The 24,284-nt window shown below is 29.9% G+C and overlaps 1 long non-coding RNA gene across 2 annotated transcripts; it reads right to left on the bottom strand.

Annotated features, from left to right (window-relative positions):
* Positions 1-1,025: 1,025 nt before the first annotated feature.
* LOC147816668 (uncharacterized) lies at positions 1,026-20,782 on the bottom strand. 2 transcript variants are annotated; one of them, XR_015435787.1, is made up of 4 exons: positions 20,552-20,782; positions 20,379-20,451; positions 10,560-10,637; positions 1,026-1,110 (listed from the first exon to the last, which is right to left on the bottom strand). It is a non-coding gene; the product is annotated as an uncharacterized LOC147816668 (long non-coding RNA). The 2 variants fall into 2 exon arrangements; XR_015435789.1 differs by lacking the exon at positions 1,026-1,110 and adding an exon at positions 8,246-8,572.
* Positions 20,783-24,284: the final 3,502 nt, after the last annotated feature.

Raw genomic sequence — 24,284 nt, forward strand, 5'->3', positions numbered from 1 at the left:
TCATCAATGTCACACCTTGCGTTAATGTTGTCAACCGCAAGTTAGATTAGTTCTTGTGATGATGTTTAATTTCATTTTGTTCAATAAAATGATTTTTTTTTCATTTTATCGTTTTTTTTTTCATTCCATCTCTGTGTGTCCATCATTTCGTGATACAGCATGTTTCGTGTTCTAGTGATTCACGACCATGGATTGTATAGGGTGATTTGTGCTTATACAATTGCGGTCTATCATAATCCAACCCTCACTTTAATCATACATACATAATATTAAAAAGAAATAAACTGTCTATTTACACAGACTCCCTGGAAATCCATACAGTTTTTTTGAATCGCTTTTTTTGGTCATTTAAATGAGGTTTATGAAATCTCAACATTTCGAATGTTATGATATGCAAATTTTGAATTTGATTTATCACTTTTCTATGAGCTCAATAAGCGACAGTTTCATTGCAAAACCATATTACAATACTCGAATTTATATTTATAAAATAAGCAGCACTATTTATTCATGAATTTAATCACTCTTTCTGATCAATTCCTCATAGTTTTTTATGTTCCTATATTTTTTATTTGAGATTACGTACGACACCTGAATTTAGAATTATAGAATGAGTTTATTCTGACGCATTTAATTTACGACATTCACTAATAAATCAACGCTGTTTATTGATAATTTTTTTAATCCATTTTCTACATTTTTTTTAATGTAAGATTTTGATGTATGTATGATATTATTATGACACGCGATTAAGAAACTGAATTATTACTTTTTGATATTGCTCTCGACGCTTTTATTACAAATTCATATCTGCTTCAGAGCATTTCTTATGAATTTGTTCATTGCTTTTCGACCACTTCCACATGATTTTTCGAAATTTGTTATTTCTATACAAATCTGATAATTAGATATGGAGCAACTTACTAGTTTGACAACAATAAGTTTTTAAATTAATCTTTTTTACAAAGTTGCCATTTTTCAGAAAATATTTAGCTATTTTTTTGTAAAAATAGTAACCATAGTCGCCTTACCTCGAACTTAGTAGCAAAAAATAACATTTTAGTTGCTATTAGCGGCTTTCTCTTCCCTCATAAAAATAAAGGCCACAACCTAAAATTGAAAAGAAAACAATGAGAAATCAAACATTATAATAAGTATTTCAAAGCACACAAAACGAGAAGGAACTCAAAAGAGATGAAAGGTTAACGACTTTTTGTTTTGTTTTGGGAGAAAAAATTCAGACTTTATTTTATTTATTTTGGTGGTAACTTAGTTTTAGTGGGTCCTCCAAAGCATAATAAAAATTTTTATGCATAGGATTTAGAGAACAAAATCGAGCTTGCTTATATGTTAAAAAGTAGCTAAATTTTGATTTAACTATTACTTATTTTAGTGGGTGGGGTAACGATTTCCAAATATGGGGTAACGGTGGCTGAATTAAAACTTCTGGAAAATTGATAAAATTTTAGTAAGTTTGTTTCTTTGTAAAATTAACGACTTCCTTAATCGGGGGCACAATACAGTTTTAGCATTTGGAATTTAAAAAAATAAATGGTTAGATTTATCAAGTGTTTATAAAAATCAGCCTTAGACAGAATTTTTTTTCCTGCAGGGCTAATGCTGTCTTAACATTGACCAAAATTTAAAGGCAATATTAAAATTTTCATTTTTTAAACATATAGTTGGGTAGTAGCACTTCAAGAAGAAGATCACAGACACCCACTCATGTGATCTATGACGTCAGTGCCAGCTAATCATTTATAAGGAAAATAGCGTGTTAAAATCGAGCTAGTTGGGCAGATTCGATCACCACTTTAACAAACAAAATCGAAACTTTTTTAAGAAAGCGTTGGACCTCAAAGCAGCAAATTTTGACTCTATTTTTGAGTTTGAAAATTTAGCTGAGGACGCCTCCCTGAGGCCAGTTGCTCACTTTTTCACAAGTGATGTAACATTGACCATGTGAGAATAACTCAATGGTACTAACATGATACGGCAATAATATTTGAAATGGCTCTATAAGCATAAAAAGGACAAAATTATACAAGACAGATATAATGAAACATAACTCGGACTTGACATTTAAATACAACTCGGACTTGACTTGTAAATATAATATAAGCGTTGACAAAATCATTTGATTTGTATGTTTGTAAATATTGACTAAGCTTTGATAAAGGGCACTATGAACTAGAACGAATGAAATAAACAAGATACTTGAGTATGTAATGAATGAGATGATTGTTGAGAAATGTAGATGTAAATTTGATTAATTCTAAATCTCCCCACTAGAGGGCTGATATTTAGTCTACCATTGAACTACCAAGCAGTAAGCATTGGCTTGTAATAATTGTCTTCTAATCTATAAAATTTATAATCTGAAGGGTCCCGCCCTGAAAATATGGAACTCGTTTTCTTGTTAAAATAAATATTGTTTTCTTGTTTTCGATACTGATTGCCCTCATCCCTTCTTGTTTAATGATAGTTAGACAATTTGTACCAGGGGCGTACAAATATTTTGACAAACTTCTTACCAAAAGTTCAATTTTATTACTTATTTATTCTATGTATTATTTATTTTATGTATCTCATGTATTCATTTATTATATTTTATGTTTAGTACTATATGCAATGCAACGTGTATCATTTTATATGATTTTACTCGAGTAATATGCTCATTACTAATTCTTTACTCTCAATTTTAGGAAACAAGGAACTCAAGGATCCGCATCTCACGATGAAGGAGTAAAGGGCCGTTCCGGACTTAGGCACCCCGACAGGACTAGATTAGACTAGAAAATCGAGATAATTTTCTCCACATAAGTTAGAAGGATAATTAAAGTGAAGTTAATTAAATACCTTGTCGTATTGCACATCAAATTCGTTGAAATGTAATTCTTTCTCCTCTTCGTCTTTTACTTAACTTAGAATATTTATTTGTGTATTTTATTGCAACTGTGATATAATTTTGTTTAATGTATCTGACAACTTCAATGCATAATTAGTTTATGTTCTTAATGTCTTCGTTCCTATCTCTGTGCTAAATAAGAAATATATACGGAGAATTAAAATATTTGCGTAAGAATATAGAATGAGTCACTTAAGAGAATTGATACTTGACGGGCTTGGCTTACTCGAAATAGAATGGAAAGAGCACAGTTGTAAACAGAAACCAATAAACAAATACCAAGTTTGGTCAACAACCAAATTAGATCATGATACCCATATTACGTCACTTGCAGGTATCCCTTTAGCAAAAACTTATTTTAGTCATAACTTTTCGTTTGAATAGCTAACAGAAAGTTTTGGTGATCGAGCGTAAGCTCACGATTTGGTACAATAGGCTAATGTTTTTGAACAAAATTCAAACTTTTGATTTTTTTTCTGTGTGGCTAAAAATCAGTTTGTGTCGTTCATCGTATTATTATTATTTTTTTTGAAGTGTTGACTAAGCAATTACTTTTTATAAGGGTAAGAAATGAGAGTCTCAATAAACTAATATTTCAAATCAAAATATGTAAATTTAGTTTAAAAGTTAGCTCTAATCAGCAAAAAGATGTAAAAAAAATTGCAAAAAGTTTAAAAGATGTAAAAAGTTTAGTGAGCAGACTTGGGATTCCGGAAGTTAGTCCATATTAGCTAGCACTACGAGGTGAAATTTTGAATTTGATTTCAGAGTGGCAGATTTTTTAAAATTTAAATGAAAAAGCAGTTTTGGCCTTAATTTTTATTTGGAATGAAGGTTTTTTTCTAACCATTTTATATAACAGGCCAACGTTTTGGGGTAAAACTAAAACTTGTGGCTTCTATGTCAAAAATCAGTTTACATTTACTTTGGCTATAGTAAACTGACTGGAAAAAAAATCTCAAAACCAAGAAAGAGATTAACTAAATTTGGTGGCCTTGCTTGTACAACTAAAACATTATGTCTATTCAGATTTCGCTCTTAGCGCATAAGTTTGGTACTACTAGCGCCACTCTGAACATGCAAATCAGAGTTTCTTTAAATACGTGTTCAACAGTTCGTAAACATTATTATTCGTAAGCTTATGACATAGTAAGTTGCTGTTAGGGAATAATGTCTTCAAGAAGACCTATCTCAACCCATCTCCGTGATCTTAATACAGCTCCCACGATCATAACTCAAAAAGGACGGTGATCTTAATACAGCTCTCCCGGCTTCTCACAAAACAGCAATGAATCAACTAGTGGAATTCGTTCATCGAATTCTATCACAGATATAATTCTAGAGGGGAAGTACTGTAGTGTATCTACCACAACAAAAATATAATTCTAATTCACTAGTATATAAGACATCTTAACACGATTCTATGGTGGGGGAAATTTTCATAGATGAAGGTTGACATTGTCAATAACTACTATTCCCACATTGGTGACCTGGACGTGATGTGAACACGGTCCATATTGAACAGTTTGCTTGCTACTTATGACTGCGACATTGTCCTCCTCACGCTGTTGCTCCTCAGTCTCGATCACACACAACGTACAGCGTATACACTCGACTGCTAAAGGTAATACAGGAGTGACCGCGACCGTGAACTTAATACAGCTCTCTGGATCAGCACTCAAAAAGTGCGGTGACCTTAATACAGTTCTCTCGGTTTCTGATAAAACATCAATGAATCAACTAGTGGTATTCGTTCATCGAATTCAATAGCAGATATAATTCTGGTGGTAGACGCACTACAATGAACTTTTATTTTCTATTTTGGATCTGCTTTTCTTTTTATTTCGTTTTTCTGCTGAACACCTCATAAATTTTTTATGCCAAATTTAAAACACATTTTGTATAAATTGTAAATAAATGTAAATAGTATTTATTAAATGTCTTTATTCATAAAGCTATTCATTTCATTTCAATCAATCCTACGTCTAACTTTCAACGAGGAGAAATCTGATTGACGTGTTTTGATAGTTGTTTCGCAGACGTCTTTTAAGATTCACCTCATGTTTTACCCATATTACGTCTACCATAGTTATTTATAAAACGTCTGTTCTTAGGCCATTGTGGATTATCCATAATTAAGTTATTAGAAAACGTCCAGCAGACGTCGATATTTGATCTAATGGATAACGTGTATGAATTCTGGACGTCTGCAGGATGGATTTTATTGTGTGGAAAAAAAATAATATTTGGAAATAAAATTCAGATTTTTTGGACAAAAATTAGCTATTATTTAATTAGGATGGAAACATTTTGTTGGCTAAAATAGGTTAACGATTTGATTGCTTGGGTCAACGTATGAAAGCGAATTTTAATCTCGGTTAAAAATTAATTCTCCAAATCATGTTTTAATAAAATTTGACAGTTTGGCTAAAGAAAATAGCAAGTGAGCTAAGCTAATTCCTTAGTTAGACTACCGTTTGGGTTTTGACAATTGTAATTTTATTTAAATGTTTTTGATTGTCAAATGCATGGCTAATGATTTCTTACAATGGGCTAATCTTTAAACACGAAGTTCACTTTCTTGGTTTTTAGGTCAGAAGTTAGCTAAAACTTGTTTTTGCCACAAAATTGTATAGTAATTAGACAAATGAAATTTTTTGATGGGTTAATGTAGAGGTGGACACCACAAATGATACGGCAATTCATTCTGAGTGACTCGCGATTCTGTTAGCAATATTGCGATGCACAGCGCTATACAACGTTAAAAAATAAAAATTATTCTAAAATTTATACATTATTCTTTGTTATTTCAGTTTATGAATATGTGATACCTACCTATTTTTAATCTGTAATAAACATTGTTTAAAAACAAGTACCATTCATTGCCTTCTGCTGAACATCTTAAAAACCACCAACCAATTTCAACTTTAGATTTACAACTTGCCACCGAGGAAAACTTTAAACTAAGTGTCATCGGTTTTAATTTTTCAATGTTACAATTGGTGTATGCACAATTATTGCGAGAATTTAAACAAAATTTGCTTTGAAATGTGTTTGTGAAACATATTTTCTTGCTTGTAGATGATTTAATATACTTATTTTATTATATTTTTTATTTTCATCATAGTTCAATTAACAGTTTAGTAATAATAAATTTGTCTTTCTCAAATATAGAAAAAAAAATTTTTTTCAATTTCCTACTGCATATTATAATTTTTTAAACTTTGGTAATGAACTCGATTCATTTTTTTATTGCGAAATTCATTTTATTTCAACTGATTTTGGTGGTTAAATGCAAAGGCGAATTCTAAAATTTTTACATCTAATGCCTGGGTTAGCGCAATCGGTTTCCTGCTTGGAATTTAAGCTATATAATACAAAGCTGGTGAGTTTTTTTGTTCAAACCACTAAAATAAGATCGGCTGAAATAAATTAAATGCGGGCTTTTATTGAAACAAAACATTTTCCAAAAATCCAGGTGACGTAAAAGAAGCTCGATAATTTTAATTATATGGTACAGTGCACAAAAAAAAAGATATCACTCTGAATAACTGTTGTTCTAACGATCGGATTTTCACGTACATGTTCTAATGATCGGGTAATGATCACGTACATGTTTTCATGTTCTAATGATCTAATTTTCAGTGTCAATCTTAATGGTTCAAGGGGGTGACCTCAAATATGCTAATTACTTAGTGATAATTATTAATAAAGTTACGAAATCGGACACAGAAACGTACTTTCTCTGAATAAACATATATTATTTTTTTACATATTTGGATTCTTAACCTTCCGAATATAGGCCATGGTCGCAATCTGGGAAATATGGTTCTCATAGTTTAGTCAGGAAAGCGATCCAAAGTCAGGACTCCTTAATGTTAATTTCCCTTTTTGCGTTTTTAGTCATATTTTTAAAACTAATTAAGCACTAAAAAAAAGCTCCCATTCATAAAACCTATTTTCTCAAAGATAATGATTAAAAATGATTGTTTTCATGAAATTGTTTTTTAAATAATTTTTCATGAAATAATTTTTCATGAAATTGTTTATTTGATTTAATTGCGGATAAAAAATAATTGAATTATGTAGTATAATTTTTTTAATAGCATTTTAATCTACGTATTTTTCTGTATCAAAATCTGATGTTTCAACCGTTTTTAATAGAAGCCGAGAAAAATTAAAATTGTTTTTTAAAAAATAATTTGGAAAAATGGAGAAATATATTAAATTGGGGGAGATTAATATTTAAATGTAGATAATCTACGAAAAACTTAATTTTATATGCGCGTAGCGTAAAATTTCATTCATGTTTGTTTCGCTAATAACCGATTGCTAATACCTTTTTTTTTAATTATAAAATACTATGTTTCCTTTCCATTCGTTTAAAAATTTATTCGTATTCAGTAAAGAAATTTGAATAAAAGATTTCATTAAACAAAAAACATTGTACTAACCTTATTTATTGATAGCTAGCTGGGAATTAAATATTGTTAAGAAATCAAAAATATTCTGCTGATCAAAATTATTCAACGCTAAACAGATGACTATTTACTAAGCACACTATTAGGGAGACCGGAAAGTGATGTCGTTTCGATGCATTTGATATTTGTTATCAAGATTTTATTTTTAATCAATGATGTATTCACCCTCGTTAGAAATATCGATTTAAATGACGGATCGAAAATGAATCGAAAAATAATGAATTTCTTTTTAAGACTAACAAATAATTAATGCGATAAAACGGCATTAATTTCCGGTCCCCCAAATACTTTTTTCGAAGAATGGAAATAAATTGTCTTTTTTATTGTTTCTTATTTTTTGAGTAATGAAAAGTAAAGGCATATGTGTGCACACCAAAAAAAAACAACAGATTGCTTTGTTTTTGAAATGAACGAAAAATTATGAACATACAATTTTATTTTGATGTTTAAATTTGTTCTCACCCGCTAACTTTTAGAAATTGCCCTCTTAAAAGGGTTAATGTTGAAAAGCTTTACTTAAAGTTAAAAATAAAATTGTACAATAGAAACAGTAGAACAATAAAACAATAGAAACAATACATTTAGAACAATAAAAACAATACATTTTCATATCAGGAAAATTCTCGATATGCCTTATTTTGTTAAAAAGCAAACACTAAAAATTGAAAATTGTAGAAAGATTCCAAAACCGCGCTATTTTTAGAATCATCTCAAAAATTTCTTGTTTTTCTAATTTTAGAATTTTCTTAACCCTTTGCTGTCGTATTAAGTTTATCATGCTGTATTAAGTTTATCATACTGGTGTCATGCTGCTCGGAATCAATTTTCGTTGAACGAACGAACATGATATGCAAGATTACGAAGGAAAAATAAAATTTATTAATTCTTTTGTAAACTTTAGATATATGTAACACAATAATATGTTTTAATTTCGCCTAAAAAATATATTTTAATAGTTCTCCATTGTGTGATATCATTCAAAGCAGTCTCCGATATGAAGCCCTGTTATTCGAGAACAAGTGTCACAAAAATAATTAGTTTGGCGTCTTCCGTCTTTATTTTTTCTGTTTGAAGATTCAGAACAATCTCTACTCTTTACATATTCACAGTGCCGCAATATATGTAGTTTGCCATTAAGCTGTGGCTAACATCTTTGATACGGCGGCTGAGAGCAGACTTACAGCTGGAATAGTAAAAAAACGTTGGTGGCTGAGAGTAGACATACGACAGCAAAGGGTTAATACAAAAATAAGATATATTAAGAGATTTTTAGGTAAATTATTTTATAGCTGTAGTTTCAAATTGTGATTAACCCCTATATTCTTGGGTTCAGAAATCCGATTCCGTCGAAAAAAATGGCCTGTTTAATCAGTGACAGTTTTTAGTGTCTGATTTCGTATTTTAAAATATCGCCTCTGCCCTTTTTAAGTCGCATATTTGAAATCACCCCCTTGAACCATTAGAAATGAGTCCTAGAACGTGAAGATCTGATCATTAGATCAAAAGTTATCAGGGTGGTCCGTTATTTATTTTTTGTACCCTGAACGACTAAATATTTGAAATTTAAATCTGCTTAATTTTGAAAAGTTCTACATGCATTCATGTGTAGATTTTTTTTCTTCTAATTATCGGTTATGATATTATGTTTGTAAAACTTAATTATATTAAGAGCTTTGTTTTTTTATTGAACAGGAAATAAACAAAATATATAATTTGATCGTAGCTATTTTATTTATAATTTGTCACAGTTATTTACACTGTGATCTTAGCTGAATTTATTGCATCGCGAAGATTTTATTGTTAGCAAAGCATGATTATTTCAAAAAATCAATTTCCCTCTGTTTTAATTTTAAAAATATTGGGTAATAATCCGCTTATGCTATAGCTCTTTTTTAATCCATAGTTACATTTGCTGTGTGTGCGTATTTTTTTTTATCAAATAATATTTGCAAAACTTTAAAATATAATTGGGCTTAATTAAACAAATTGTCAGAATTTTTATTTTTCGTAATTTCAATGTGGTTTATGAAATTTAAACATTTTGAATATGATGTTATGATAGTCGAATTTTGAATTTGATTTATCACTTTCTTATACACTCAATAAGCGACAGTTTCATTGCAAAACCACTATTTTTTTTGTACCTATTTTTGGTCATTCCCAAAAATTAGTCCAAGGTTAAAATATCCCTTTCAAGTAATCACTTTTTTCTTTTTGCCCTCAATATACTTGTTCCATCAACGACACTTTCCAATTTCCTTAGCAGCAAATTTTGATTGCCGTTGGCCATTTCTGCAATATTTAGTTTCATATCCGAAATTTTGCTTACGAAACGCAAATTTCGAATTTCAGTCATCACAGTTTCAAAGTTTCATCGTCATCAAAGTTTTGATCGCAAATCTACATTGTTTCAAAAATTTTTTTTCGACTATGTTCTTTGAAACTCTACTATTTTCAACATATTACGATACTCTAATTCCGACTTATAAAATAATCACATTCTGACAAGCATAATTAGCGAATATTCCATTGCGAATCCATGTCGATTTCTGACCATATCCTCTTACAAACTAATGTAAACAACGTAAGGCTGTCTGCATTTATAATAATATTTTTGTGCTCTTTAACGTTGTTTACCTTAGTTTGTATTTTAGCACAAAGGTCGCCCACTTGTGTATTCATTTCCTCTTAGTTTTTCACATTCCGATATTTTTTTGTACGAGATTAAGACGCCTGAATTTCGAATTATAGAGCAAGGACATTCTGACGCATTTAGTTTGAAACATTCACTAATGCATCGACGTCGTTTACTAATCATTTTTTGGTCCTGCTTTGTTTCTTTAAAAGTAAGATTCTGATATATGCTACAGCGACACGCGATTAAAAAATTGAATAATCACTTTTTTGATATTGCTCACGACACTTTTAGTACAAATTCAAATTTGTTTCCGTGTATTTTTTTTAAATAAATTTATCAATTGCTTTTCAGTCATTTCCATACGATTTTTTAAAATCTGATATTTTTATACAAATTTGTTTATTAGATATTATGGCGCAAGTTACTAGATTGGCAATAATAATTTCTTTAACTTACTATTTTTTAAAATTGTCCTTTTTCTATTAATTGTCATTCTATAGCAATTTTTTGTTAAAATAGTAGCCATAGTTACCTCACATCGAACTTAGTAGCAAATAGTAGCATTTTAGTTGCCATTACAGGCTTTCTCTTCTCTATTACAAAAATAAACCTAAAATTGCAAGGAAAACAATTAGAAATAAAATATAGTATATAATAATATGAAGTATATAATATATAATAAGTATTACAATATACAATGTAAAATACGTACTTCAAATCACAAAAATTTGGTTGGTTAACGATTTCCTACAAAAGTTTAACGTTTGCAGGAAGAATTCTAATTCGTAGTTTCTTGGTTAAAAATAAGCTGAAACTTATTCCGTATTTTTTTAGCGCATAGAAAAACTGTTAAAAAACAAAGGGCAATTGTTTAGAGGTAAATTTTAATCGTGTTTTCTGGGTCAGAAAAAAAAAACCGAAACACTTTTTTGTCATTTTTTACGAATTTTTTAATTTATTCAGCCTTTTAAATTAGACAAAAAATTTTCTCAGCCAATTTTTCTTTTTGCTGTTTAGCATTCCAAATTATTACATGGGATATCGTTTTACTACTTGGCTAAAATTTGATGGAATAGAATCATCTAGAGATTGTTTTTGAAATAACTTTTTATCTGTGGGATTGGGTGAAGAAATTTTTGGTGGTCAAATGTAGGGCTAATGATTTCTTACAATGGGCTAATTTTCAAACATAAAGTTCACTTTTCAAGTTTTTAGGTCAGAAATGAGCTTATACTTGTTTTGCCCCCAAAAAAAATTGTTTAGATAAGAGACAAATGATTTTTTTTGACTGGTAAATGCAGACGTGGGCAAACTTACACTACAAATGATTTAGGAAGGCATTTTGAGTGATCCGCGATTCTGTTAGCAGCATTGCAATGGACAACACTAACCATTTCGAAAAAATAAAAATTACTTTAGCACTTATTACATATTTAATCTTTGTTATTTTAGTTTAGGAACATGTGTTAACTACCTATTTTCAATCAGTAATAAATATTGTATAAAAAAAGTACCGTTCATTCCCCACTGATGAGCATCTTAAAAACCTTTAATTGCTCTCAACTTTAAATCAACAACTAGTCAATGAAAAATTGGCTAGAATTTAAACAAAGTGTCATAGGGGTAAATTTTTCAATGTTGTGTACAAGCATATACAATTATTATATTTTGTTGCTCAAACCAATAAAAAAAGATAGGTTAAAATAAATACAAGCAATTTTCATTAAAATAAAATATTTAAAAAAAATTCAAATAATGTTAAAGAAACTTTATAATGTTAATTACATAGTACAGTACGCAAAGAAAAAGATATTGCCTAGAATAACTTTCGTTCTAATGATCTGATTTTCATGTACTAAGTGTCAATCTTAACGGTTTCTGAGGTGACTTAAAATATGCTAATGCGATGGCTCAGAGCATTGAGCGATCGCCTTCCAATAAGGCGAACCGGGTTCAAATCTCAGTCGACATAAATTCCGCATCCGGCTTGCACCGACAATAGTGCTGACGTGAAATATCCTCAGTGGCAGACGGATCATGGGCTAGAGTCCCCTTACCGTCAGGCTAACCGTGGGAGGTACTCGAGGTCTTCCTCACCATGTAACGCAAATGCGGGTTAGCTCCATCAAAAAGTCCTCCACGAAGACAAATTTCTCCCAATACTCGATCCAGGAGTTCTGGATTGGGTTCAAAACTACAGGGCAACGGAGTTGAAAATTAGCAGTCGTAAACCCAAAAAATTGGGTCGGCTGCTCAACGGGGGTTATAAAATTAATAAATGCTTGCAATTAAAATACGAAATCAGACACAAAAATGCACTTTCTCTGAAAAACATATTTTTTTTTACATATTTGGATTTCTGATTCTCTAAGTAAGGGAGGGGGGTAAATAACATTTCGAAAAAATTGGATCAAAATTTGGGGTGCTATTAAGTTATATATATATATTTAGTATTGTCCTAAAAAGAGGCCAAGAACTATCGCCGTACCAGAAGAAGAAATTCAATATAACCATACTCTAACTGCGCTATCGACAAGAGAAAAATACTCCGTTGCGAAGTAACCCAGCTGAGAGAATAAAAAAAAGAATGAAATAAAAACGGAAGCGAACTTTGTGTTAACTCCAATCGAAAAGGCCTTTTTTTACCCTTTGGCAAAATGGGTCTTTGTTTGAATTTCATGGCGTCCTCACTTTTTAACTACAATAATCAAGAGTAATAGTAAACAGCTCATGCGTTGCTATGGCGAGAGCTGCAGTTTGATAATTTTTTTTAGAATTCTTTTTTTTCACTTTTAACTTTGTTATGCATTAAGTTAGTGAGCTTATTTTTTAATATGGGACCAGAGAGATCCCATAAATACTTTCTGAGTTGTGAATAAAAGATAATTTCATTATTTGAACAATATTTTTGTTTTTTTTATTGTTTTAATTAAGAAATAGAAATTCTAATCTACATTTCAAACTGGATCATTTTTTCAATACTAATTCAGGCGAATATCACAAACAAAGGCGGTCCAAACTCATTGACACGTTCCCAAAAGTCAGAGTTGAAGCAAGAAAAAAAAAACGATGCCAAGGTCTAAACTTACCGAGGCTGAAAAAGCCAAAGAGTGTAAACGGGAATACCTTAAGCGTTACACATAGAAGGAAAAACGAAAGAGTTCCGTTCGCAATCGCAAACGTGAAGCCCGTCCCTCACAAAAGTACCGAAGTGGTTGAGAGAATTGAACCTTACCAAAGAGCGAATGGTGACTCTCCGAACCCCTTTCATGCAAATACGGAAACTTGGTGCTGATCACCAGTTAGGGCAGAGGTCGCCAAAGTTGTCTATATAGATCCCCAAGGGTCTATTTAACAAAAACGGGGGTCTATCTGAGACAGGGGGCGAATGGGGGTCGATCCGAATCGGAAGGGTCGATTGTGGGTCGAAAAAAAAAACAGTTCTCAATACGCAAATCACACATACCTAATTAAGTATGTAAAATTTGTGAATTTTTCTTTTAAAGTGTCGCAATATCAGTTTTTTTTATAAAACATAAATTAATAAACGCATATTTATTGGGGTGAAACAAGTATTTACGTACCACCGTTCAGTGGCACGAACTCAGCGCGGTTTATAAGTCATATGCATATGTGCGCTTGTCCAAATGTCACGTGTGACGAGCATTGACGTTACAAATACAAATATCTTACGCAGTTTCAGCTATCTTTGCAAACTGTGTTGAATATTTGCAGTGTCATTATTAAAACTTTTATGGTTTTGGATAATTAGTTATTGCTTCAATAAAACCATTCGTTTGGTTTATATCAATTTTAATTATCAATGCACAAAAAAGTAGGTAAGCATTAATAATATGGATTAGTACTGTCCGCGACAAAACTATAGCACACTTTGTATTTTTTTACGAAAATTACAAAATTGACCAATTTTGAACACAATATAGCGAACCTTGCAAAAAAAACACCCATCTCATTGATCAAGAAGCAGTAAATCTTTAGTTATTTTACTTATTATATCTACTTATGCATAATTACTTATTATTTAATAATAAGGTATTTAAATTTCAATGTTAATATATTTTTCATTTAACTATTGTTACACAATGTACTATTACTTTAATAAATGTTTAAAATCATAAAATAAATGTACAAACACAGTATCTAATAGAGTTTTATTTTAATTAACAGAAAATTACTTTTGCGGGGGTCGATGGAGATTTCGAAAAATTATATAGGGGTCGATGAGAATTTATATAGGGACCAACTAAATTATATAGGGAATAAATTATATAGGGACCCCTGAGTTAGGGATATAAGGATCCATTGTCAGCATACCCAATAACTTGCGCAAGACCGTAGACTGTCTTCCACGCAATATAAATTATTTATAAAAGGAATACATTGTCAACGTAACCAATAACTTGCACAAGGCCGTAGACTGTCATCCACGCAATATAAGTGATTCATTCACTGTTCATGTAAATTTGAAAAAAAGAAAAATCCTAGCTTTCTAAGTCATATTTCATGTATAAACTTGTTAATCCGAAACGGGTGTATGATGCAGCTTACAATCTCCTTCAAACCCTCTTGTACCAATCTAAAAATGTTAATATTGATCTATATTGGATGTTCAATGTCTATTCAGTCATCAAAAGAATTTACACAGAATGTGTCTGAGTAGCATTTAAATATGTTTGAGAAATTGTGTACCGAGCAGTTCAGGATTAACAGTTAAAGATGTCCAAGATGATTGAAGTTTCTTTTCCAAAAAAAAAAAAAAAAAAAAAAAAATTAGACCACAACCATTTTGCCAATGAGTAACCTGTGAATTTCTTCATTTTGCAGTGAATCGTACTTTTTAAATTTTTTTTTATCTTTTAATATCTTGAAGTTTCTAGGGAAAATATTTGTTTTTAGTAGATTTCTGCTCAAAAAGCAAATATTGCTTTCGTTTTCATCTCCTTTAAAAATAAAATTTAAATCAATTTATAAATTATTTATAATTATGCAAGATTTTAGTATTTGATCACATGAACTTTTTATAAAACATTACTCGTATTTTTCACGTTCTTTTTTTAACTCCTTTAAGTATTAAGATTTAATACTTAAACCAAATTTGCATTATCGTATACTTAATCCGGTTAGTATACTTATCGCATCGTATACTTATACTTATCGTATATCGTATACTACCAAATTTGCATAGTTGTAGGGCAAATCACGAAAAAGGTCTTATAAAAAGATTATAATACACATTCAAAATTTTAAACAGTTCACGATATTTTCTTCATAACTGTTAAAATTAACAAATGTTACATGTAAAAATACTGAAATACGTATGTTTAAGAATATTGTATTATTCATTTTTAAAAAAAAATCGTTTCATTCTACCAAATATGGGAGTTACGTGGCTTTCATTAGATCAAGAAAATTTGCAATTAGCATCCTGATGTTTTTATAACATTCTGAAACGGATTTTCGTAAATTCGTCATAAAATGTCATTCAACATGTTTAACAGTTATGATCACCAAATATTGTTACTATAATTCCATTGCTTTATTCCTCTTATTTTACGATTCTTACCTTCATTACATAGATACTTGATACGATAGTCTCCTTTTAAATAGAATTCGTAAGGTCCTTACGAAATGTAATGGTTGCAGCAAAGAATGTGCAGCAACAGATTTACCCCATTTTTGAAAAGAGGATTACCATGTTCCTTTATCTAATATATAAACCCGTCTGGTTTATATATTATAGCCAAGGTTGAGAATGTTGATGGCTCAAGGGATTGAGCGTTAGCCTTTCATTGAGGTGAACCTTGTTCGAATTCTAGCGATGGCTGGTCGATTCGAATTCCTTATCTGGCTTGCACCGACCATAGTGCTGACGTGAAATAGCGTCAGTGGTAGACAAATCATGTGTTAGAGTCCTCTTGCAGTCAGGCTAACCATGGGAGGTTATCCTCTCCATGTAACGGAAATGCGGTTTAGTTCAATAAAAAAAGTCCTCCATGAAGGCAAATTCCTCCTACTGCTTGACCCAGAAGGTCCCTTGTCTTCTGGACAGGGTTCAAAATTACAAGGAAAACTCAAAATTGTGTCGGCTGTTCCACGACGATTATAAAATAATATAGCCAATGTTACACTGGAAAGGAATTCATTCTCTCCTTCACTCTAGGCTCTCTTTTCCTCTTTTCACTTTTATTTTCCATTTTTCGTTGGCATTTTATTATTTATTCATTTTACATTTTTATTTCAATCACTTTAGTTTTCTTCATTCACGTCTGCGAAGTCTTAATCAGTGCCTATTCTTGAACGAGCTAAACAGTTGCTTCAAACGTTGCCATTCTCAGGGCTCGCTAGACGTTAATGACTCATAACGTGGATTTTTGAGCGCACAAAACATGCCAGCTTTAATTCAAATTTACATAGTTTTGTGAATATAAGGAAATTTCTTATCTTCTCCCTTCAGTTTCTAGGGATAATTCATTAAGTAACACAGTTTTTTAAATTAAAATACTTCACCGATGTTAAAATTAGTTTTACGTAAAACAATGGGTAAGGCTCTCAGATTGAAAAAAAAAAAGAATATATAATTTGTTTAGACTTTCTAAAAAAAATTCAAAGCAATGTATTTTTATTTGTTTCGTTGTTTTGCTTATTTTTTGACTAATTCTCTGAAATTTTCTTTTTAGAATATTGAACAGTTCTGTCTATAATTGAAGTTTCAAAAATAGAATGAATGATCCCTCTCCTCAGGAATCAAAGTAGTTACAAAAACAATTATTTCTAACAAATTAACGCCTCCGCCTTATTCGAAATGTTTGCAAAATATATATTTTAATCATCGATCTAAAATCTATTCTACATATGTTTTTGAGTATACTTAAGGACGTATTTCAATAGTGTTTATATTTTACCCTTTATTTTATTTTCTTGCTTAAATTAGTGAAGTAATATGATTAATACTAAAGATATGATACTCAAATATGAATGGTAAGTATGATGGGGTTTTCACTACTTTTCCTCATCTTTCCTGCCTCTCTTATCAAAATAAAGGAATAAGTTTAATTTCTAATACTTTAATAAGTTCAATTGTTTCTAACTGTTTCAGGCTACTAAATGTTGCGTCCAAACAGATTTAAATTCTGCGGTTAATTGCCACGTTTCAATTGAGCATAAATAAAACAACATTCTTGTCTTTTAACGGCAAAATAAAAGAACAATTTCCATTTATGATTTCTAAAAAAATATATTAATACTATTTGCTGAACATATTAATTACAGCTATAACATAATTTGCTATCCAAAATCTCTTAATATATCTTATTTTAGTTTTTAGGGAATTCTATAATTAGAAAAAGAGCAATTGTTTGAGATGATGATTCTAAAAATAGCACGGTTTTGGAATCCTACAATTACCACGTATATTTTCTACAATTTTCTATTTTTAGTATTTGCTCTTTAATAAAAGTGAGCCTTTTTCTGATATAACAATATTTTTTTTGAACTGTGATAAAGTTGGGAAATAATATTAACAGCTTTTTTAAGCAAATTTTTTCAACATTAACCTTTTTAAAAGGGAAACTTTCCAAAAGATTGCGGGAGAAGATAAGTTTAAACGTCAATTACAAAATTGTAAGTCCATAATTTTTTGTTCATTTAAAAAACAAAGCAATATGTTGAATTTTTTCGCTGTCCACATATCTGCATTTACTTTTCATTACTTAAATAAATAAGAAACAATAAAAAGACAATCAATAAATATCCTCAATTTTAAAAAAATAGTATGCTTAGTAAATAATTAGCTGTTTTGCATCGTTTAAATTTAAACAGCGGAATGCTTTTTAATTTCTTAAAAAGGTTTAATTCTCAGCTAGCTGACAATAATTTTTAAGTTTTTTTTCACAAAATCTTGACAGCTTAAAAATGATATTTTCTTTAAAAGGAAAACCTAAATTAAAGTACTAAAAAAAATGATTCGTGAATTATTGAAAAAATAATCTACGTGGTAGCGTAAAGAATAAGAATTTGAGAATTGCTAAAATTTAATTATATAGTTGGTAAAATAATTCAGCGAAACACGCGCGGACAGGTAATTAATTAATTTTTTTAAAGATTAAGGCAATATGTAAGATGTTGAGAAATTTTAAGGTGTTTAAAAATGTTGACTACGTATTCGTATTAATAATTATGAAATATGTATTGAAGAAATTGTTAAATGTATTTTTCCATATCTATGCATACGTATGTATATTATTGAAATTGTATCAATTATTTAAAGAACAAAATAAAAAATAGAATTAAAAAAAGCTGATGTATAGAATAAAGTGTTTTGTATTCAATAAAATGTATTATTCAAATCCCTTAACTAAATTACGCATCAATTTTTAGACAACTAAAAAGAAACATCGTATTTTACAAATGAATAGGAAAAAAATGGATTAGCTATCTGTTACTAGCGGGAAAAAAAAGAAACTTCATGCTACTCGTGTGTAAGTCAAGTTCTTTTTAATTTAGCCCCATTTAATCGTCCCCTTTAAATATTTCTTCGTTGTCACCAAATTATTTTTTTAAAAATAATAAATTTTTCTCTGCTTCTGCTAAGTAAAAACAGTTTTAATTTTATACGTTTCAATGGTAAAATATGTAGATGAAAGTGGTTTTAAAGAAACATCTAATTCAAAATTTTTCCAGCCATGAATAAATTAAATAATAAAAAATAATAAATAATTATTTAAAATTACTTTTTGCGTGAAATTAACTTTATGTAAACTGGTTTTATGAGTGGGGGTAATTTGTTTTGAATTGATTACTTAGTTTTAAAAATATGTCTAAAAACGCGAAAAGTGAAATTAACATTAAGGTTTCTGAACTTTGGATCGCTCTCCTGACCAAACTATAAGAACCATATTTTCCAGATTGCGGCTACCTCCCGTATAATATAGGTTAAGAATCCAAATAAGTCAAAAAAATATGTTTATTCAGAGAAAGTACGTTTTTGTGTCCGATTTCATCACTTAATTTATAGTTAGCACTAAATAATTAGTATATTTGAGGTCACCCCCCCAGGAACCATTAAGATTGACAAACGAATCCGATAATTAGAACAGAAGTTATTCAGAGTGATATATTTTCTAGGGCACTGTACATAACATGGTATGATTTGAAAAATCGTTACTTTATAAGAGAAACAGAAGTTAACTTTAGAAGAGTTAAGAACAATAATTTTAAACTTCTTGAAATTATAATAATCCATTTCCAAACTTTTGCAACCAAATATATTCTTATTAGTATTTTTAATAAACTTTAGAGTTTTATAGAAAATTCCTGATAAAAGGATTCAGCACAATGTTTGATGAGTGTTTAAGCAGGAGCAATAAGAAGTGCAACTTGTATGACTTAGAACGTAACTACAATATGTTTTATGTAATATGTAATGTGTATATAATATGTAATGTGTGCATAATATATAATGAGCTGTTTTAGGTTGATTTTAAAGTAAATAGGATAAAATGCAGCAAGAAAAAAATGAAGTGTTTTGTAAATCAAAACATAGTTAAAATTCTTTCAATTCAATATTTTTTTTGCAAATGGTCAAACAAATATCTTTTATTTGTTAACAGTGTCGCAAGCTGGGCTTAAATTTGGAGCCAAAATTTAAATTTCTGTTTTTTTTCTTTCATCGAAAAGTAGCTAAAATTAATTTGAATATTGTTATTATATCTTTTAGTACATTAATTATTATAGTTCTTAAATATTATTATATCTTTATTTGTGGAATATTGAAACATTTATTGAGATATCGACTTTCTAAATTCGATATTAAATTCAAACTTTTGATTATTTTATCCAAACTCAGCGAAATCTTGTGTTAGCCAATTTTAGCGGCCAAGAAAACAAAAAAATTTTGGTGATCAAATGAAAGTTACCGATCTCCTATAATTTTTATTGCAATTTAAATCATTTTATAAATTGCCAGAAAATTGTCCGTTCGTTAGGCTGTCATAGGAGGAATTCTCAGAAAAGAACATAAAAGACACGCAATTATATTATTGAATTTTTTTCGAATAACTATTTGGACAAAAGGAAAATCTGTTTTTAAATTAATGAATAAGATTGTGTGCATCAAAATTCAGGTTTATTGGAGCAAAAGTTTAAGAAAATATGTGTTTTGAAATGTGCAGTTTTGAGAAGAAAAAAAAGCTAGCAAAAAAAACAGGTAGCGACGTTAAGAGTTTTTTTTTTAAAAAAAAATGAAGAGTTGAGAAGTGAAACTTGAATTTAATCTTTGTTTGAAACAGGTGATCATAAAATTAAACATGGAACATGAGAATGAAATTCATACCTGAATTATCGTTTGTACACCTCAACCAACGTCATCAATCTTCCCTATCCGGAAAAAAAGGTCACAAATTGTTCTGAAAAAATTGAAAAGAGAAATAAGGGAACAAATGTGGTGATTGGAATTTCAAATAATAAAATTCAATGAAAATTTATTAAAAAACTAACCACACTTACATTTTACACAACGAATGTGTGCACGGTGCAAAAGATCACGGGAACAGGTAGAAACGAGACAGCAACTTTATAGTTTGTCTATTTAAAGAACTCCCCTTAGGACAAAGACTAAACCCGTCTACTGCTATGGTGTCGCAGTCCTGTCAGGTGGCCGGGGTGAATGAGGTTTGAGTCCAAGTGGCCCTTTTTACCCCAGGTGAGGATCGTTGATGTGGCGTGCCTTCTGGTCCTTGCAACCTAGAAATAAAAATAAGTATTATTAAGTAGGCACATTACGCGAGTAATTATCATCAGAGATGATGCAGATTGTATAGTCTGCAAAATAAGAAGAAAAAAAAAAGATATTACCCTGAATAACTTTCGTTCTAATGATCAGATTTTCACAAACTGTCAATCTTAATGGTTCTCGGGGGTGCCCTCAAATATGCTAATTAATTAGTGCTAACTATTAATCAATTTAGGAAATCAGACACAACAGCGTACTTACTCTGAATAAATCTATATTTATATTTTTTATATGTTTGGAATCCTACCCCATAAAATAGACAAAATTTCGAAAAAATTGGGTCGTAAATAGGGTCGCAATAAAGACATTAGTTTAAAAGAATGCCAAAGGAAAGTTTAAAAGAATGCCAAATTACCTCGCCATAAGGCGAAACAATTAAAAACAACCATGGAGAAACTGAGTGAATGACAAGACAGCGAAACGTGCTTCTCCGTTGCTACGCACCAAGAGGAGAATTTTTGAGGCTGCTTTCTGGGCAAAGAAAACATATTGTTTTTTTATTTTTTACTCTCCTTTAAAAATAAAATTTGAATCAATTACTAAATTATTTATGATTTTCTGAAAATTTAGAATCTGAAAGTTGAACTTCCTCTCTGACATTATTTTTTCAACGCAGTTTCAACGTTTTTTGTATGAAAATTTTGCACTAAGACCGAATTTACATAAGTTATTATAAATTTATGAAGAGTTGTAGGGCTAATTGCTTTTACACTTCAGTTCGAGTCTCTTAGGTAAGGGGGGGGGGATAAGATTCAGCAAAAAAAATTTGCGGATCTGAAAAAGATTTCGATTTTGATGCAGAATCACAAGGTTTTGCAAAATTCACGATATTTCTTTTCGATAATATTGGAAAACTTAGTAAATGTTAAGTGGCATTTTAAAGGCATTTTGATATTTTATATCTATCTATCTACCTATCCATCTACATATAAGATATCTCTTCATCAGCTCGCACGATTACATCCTCAAAAAGGAGTGCTTTCTAATATTGTATCAATATAAACAAAGTAAAATATATCAATACAATAGCTTGAGGAGCAATCAAAAATTTTTTATAAGGCAAAATAGAATAGAACACATTAAGTAATAAAAATTACGAAAAAAAGCAGAAAATAGAATGTAAGGAAAAAACAGAACAAAACATAAAGCGAAATCTATGAATGGAGTAACGAATTTAAATGAACTTACATAAAAAGAAAATTGCCAGATTACAAAATAAGAAAACAGAAGCGCAAATTGGGATAAAAGTGTAAATACAGGGATTTTGTTTTATAGTGCGTTCTTACTGCAGTACTGTAGCGCGTTTGTTTTGTTAGTTACCAAGGATGGGCCCGATAATGAATGTGCACAAGGTAATATTATACGATACCATTTAAGGAAGTTTGCAATTAATAAGGTTGATATTTAATTATACAATTTTAATGATTTCAGAAAATCAACTTTTATTTAAGAAAAAAAAAGAGAAACCTGAATTACCTGTTTTGCACATAATTTTGTGCCACTGATTTCCCCTAAATCAGTGTTTCCCAAACTTATGAATTTTGTGTACCCTTTCTAAATTTTTCGTAACGCTGCGTACCCCTAATAAAAAAATGAATGTATTTTTCACTATAAAAAATGCACAAAAGTTAAAAATCGCAACTGGCTGTTGACACCACGAATTATTAACTGTTAATTCTGCCAAAAATAGCCAATAGAAAAACACGTAATCGTAAATTTTCATGGCTAGTTTTGTTTTTAAATAAAAAAAATTTGAAATTTTCATATGTTGCAAGATATTTCGCATAAGATCGCGTACCCCGGCTGAACTGTTCCCGTACCCCTGGGGGTACGCGTACCACACTTTGGGAAACACTGCCCTAAATGGATTTGCACGAGGTAAAAATTATAGAAATTTTTTAGCAAATTTATTTACAATAACATACAACTAACTCAATGATTTTATATTTTATATAGAATTTAATAACCTTAGTTGGGTATCCATTGTTTGTTTGTCTTTTATCAAATTTTGATAGAGTTTATATATTTATATATATATATATATATATATATATATATATATATATATATATATATATATATATATATATATATATATATATATATATATATATATATATATATATATATATATATTGTATTTTTATTATTAAAAGTCATTTCATTCTGACAAATATTTAAATTACATGATTTTCTTGAATAGACATGATTTGCAAATAGCATCCCTATGTTTCGATACATACTGAAACTGATTTTTGTAACAACATGTTCTTCCGTTCAAACCTGCTCAACATGTCGTTCTACTAATCTCTTCGATTACAAACAGTTACTTATTTATCACCGAAAATGGCTACTAAAGTTTCTTTGTTTTGTTTCTTTATTTACAAACTTATTTCACGATTCTCATCCTCACTTACCAACATCTGATACGATGGCCTTATTTTAAGTAGAGTTCGTAAGGTCCTTAAGAAATAAAAATGTGGCAGGAATACTAAGATGTATTTTATTACGTTTATATTCACCACATCATTCAATATTTAATTTCAAAAACTTGTAAATTTGTGGTCATGAAATGTTGGGTTTAAAAATTTTAATTGCAACATTTGTGAAGTAACAAGTAATTTTCCAATTTAGAATTTAAAAAGAAGTTAGCTACGTACTAATATAAGTCCTGTCTTGAAACTATTAATCATGCATAAAATATCCTACTACCCTACATGGGGGCACAAGAATTTGCACTTCATAAGATTTGCGAATGATACTAAGTAAACTTGGTTTGCAGTAAAAAGAATGGATGTTATTTACACACTCATTTCATTAGTTTATTAAAAAGTATAATTTATTAAATTAAAAGGAAGGAAAATGTAGGTTTAAAATACTCCTTATTAAATAAGAGAACAATTGTTAAAGTTTTTACAATACTTTTTAACTCTGACATTCCTCTCATGAGAAAACTTCTTTTGTCTTTTTTTTATTATTATTAGTTAAAGCCAGCTTACGCATTCCTGGAATTTTTGCATTTTATATTTGAAATTTCAAAGTCGAATGACATGCACCCCTAGCCCAAAGAATAAAAGTTAAATAGCTGTAAGGCCGATTGCATTATATCGACATTATTTCGAAAAAAATTAACTACTCTGGTTCAATGAAATAGTTATCAATGAATCATTGATATTTCTGTTTCCTTATTACGAAATATAAGATCACAATTTGTATTCATAATTTCTTCAAAGCATGTGTTAGAACTATTATGATAGGTTATTTAAGTTGAAAAAAGCTTTATGTTAGGAAAAAAAACAATTTTTGAGATGAATATTCTAAAAAAGGCACGGTTTTTGAATCGATGACAAAAGAAGACATATCGAACATTTTCCTGACATGTAATATTTTTTTGAATTGTGCTGAAGTTGAGAAATAATACTTAAAATTTTGTAAGCAAGTTTTTTC

This window comes from Parasteatoda tepidariorum, chromosome 1, assembly GCF_982258835.1.
Source record: "Parasteatoda tepidariorum strain Cologne lab strain chromosome 1, Ptep-v5.0, whole genome shotgun sequence".
NCBI lineage: Eukaryota > Metazoa > Arthropoda > Arachnida > Araneae > Theridiidae > Parasteatoda > Parasteatoda tepidariorum.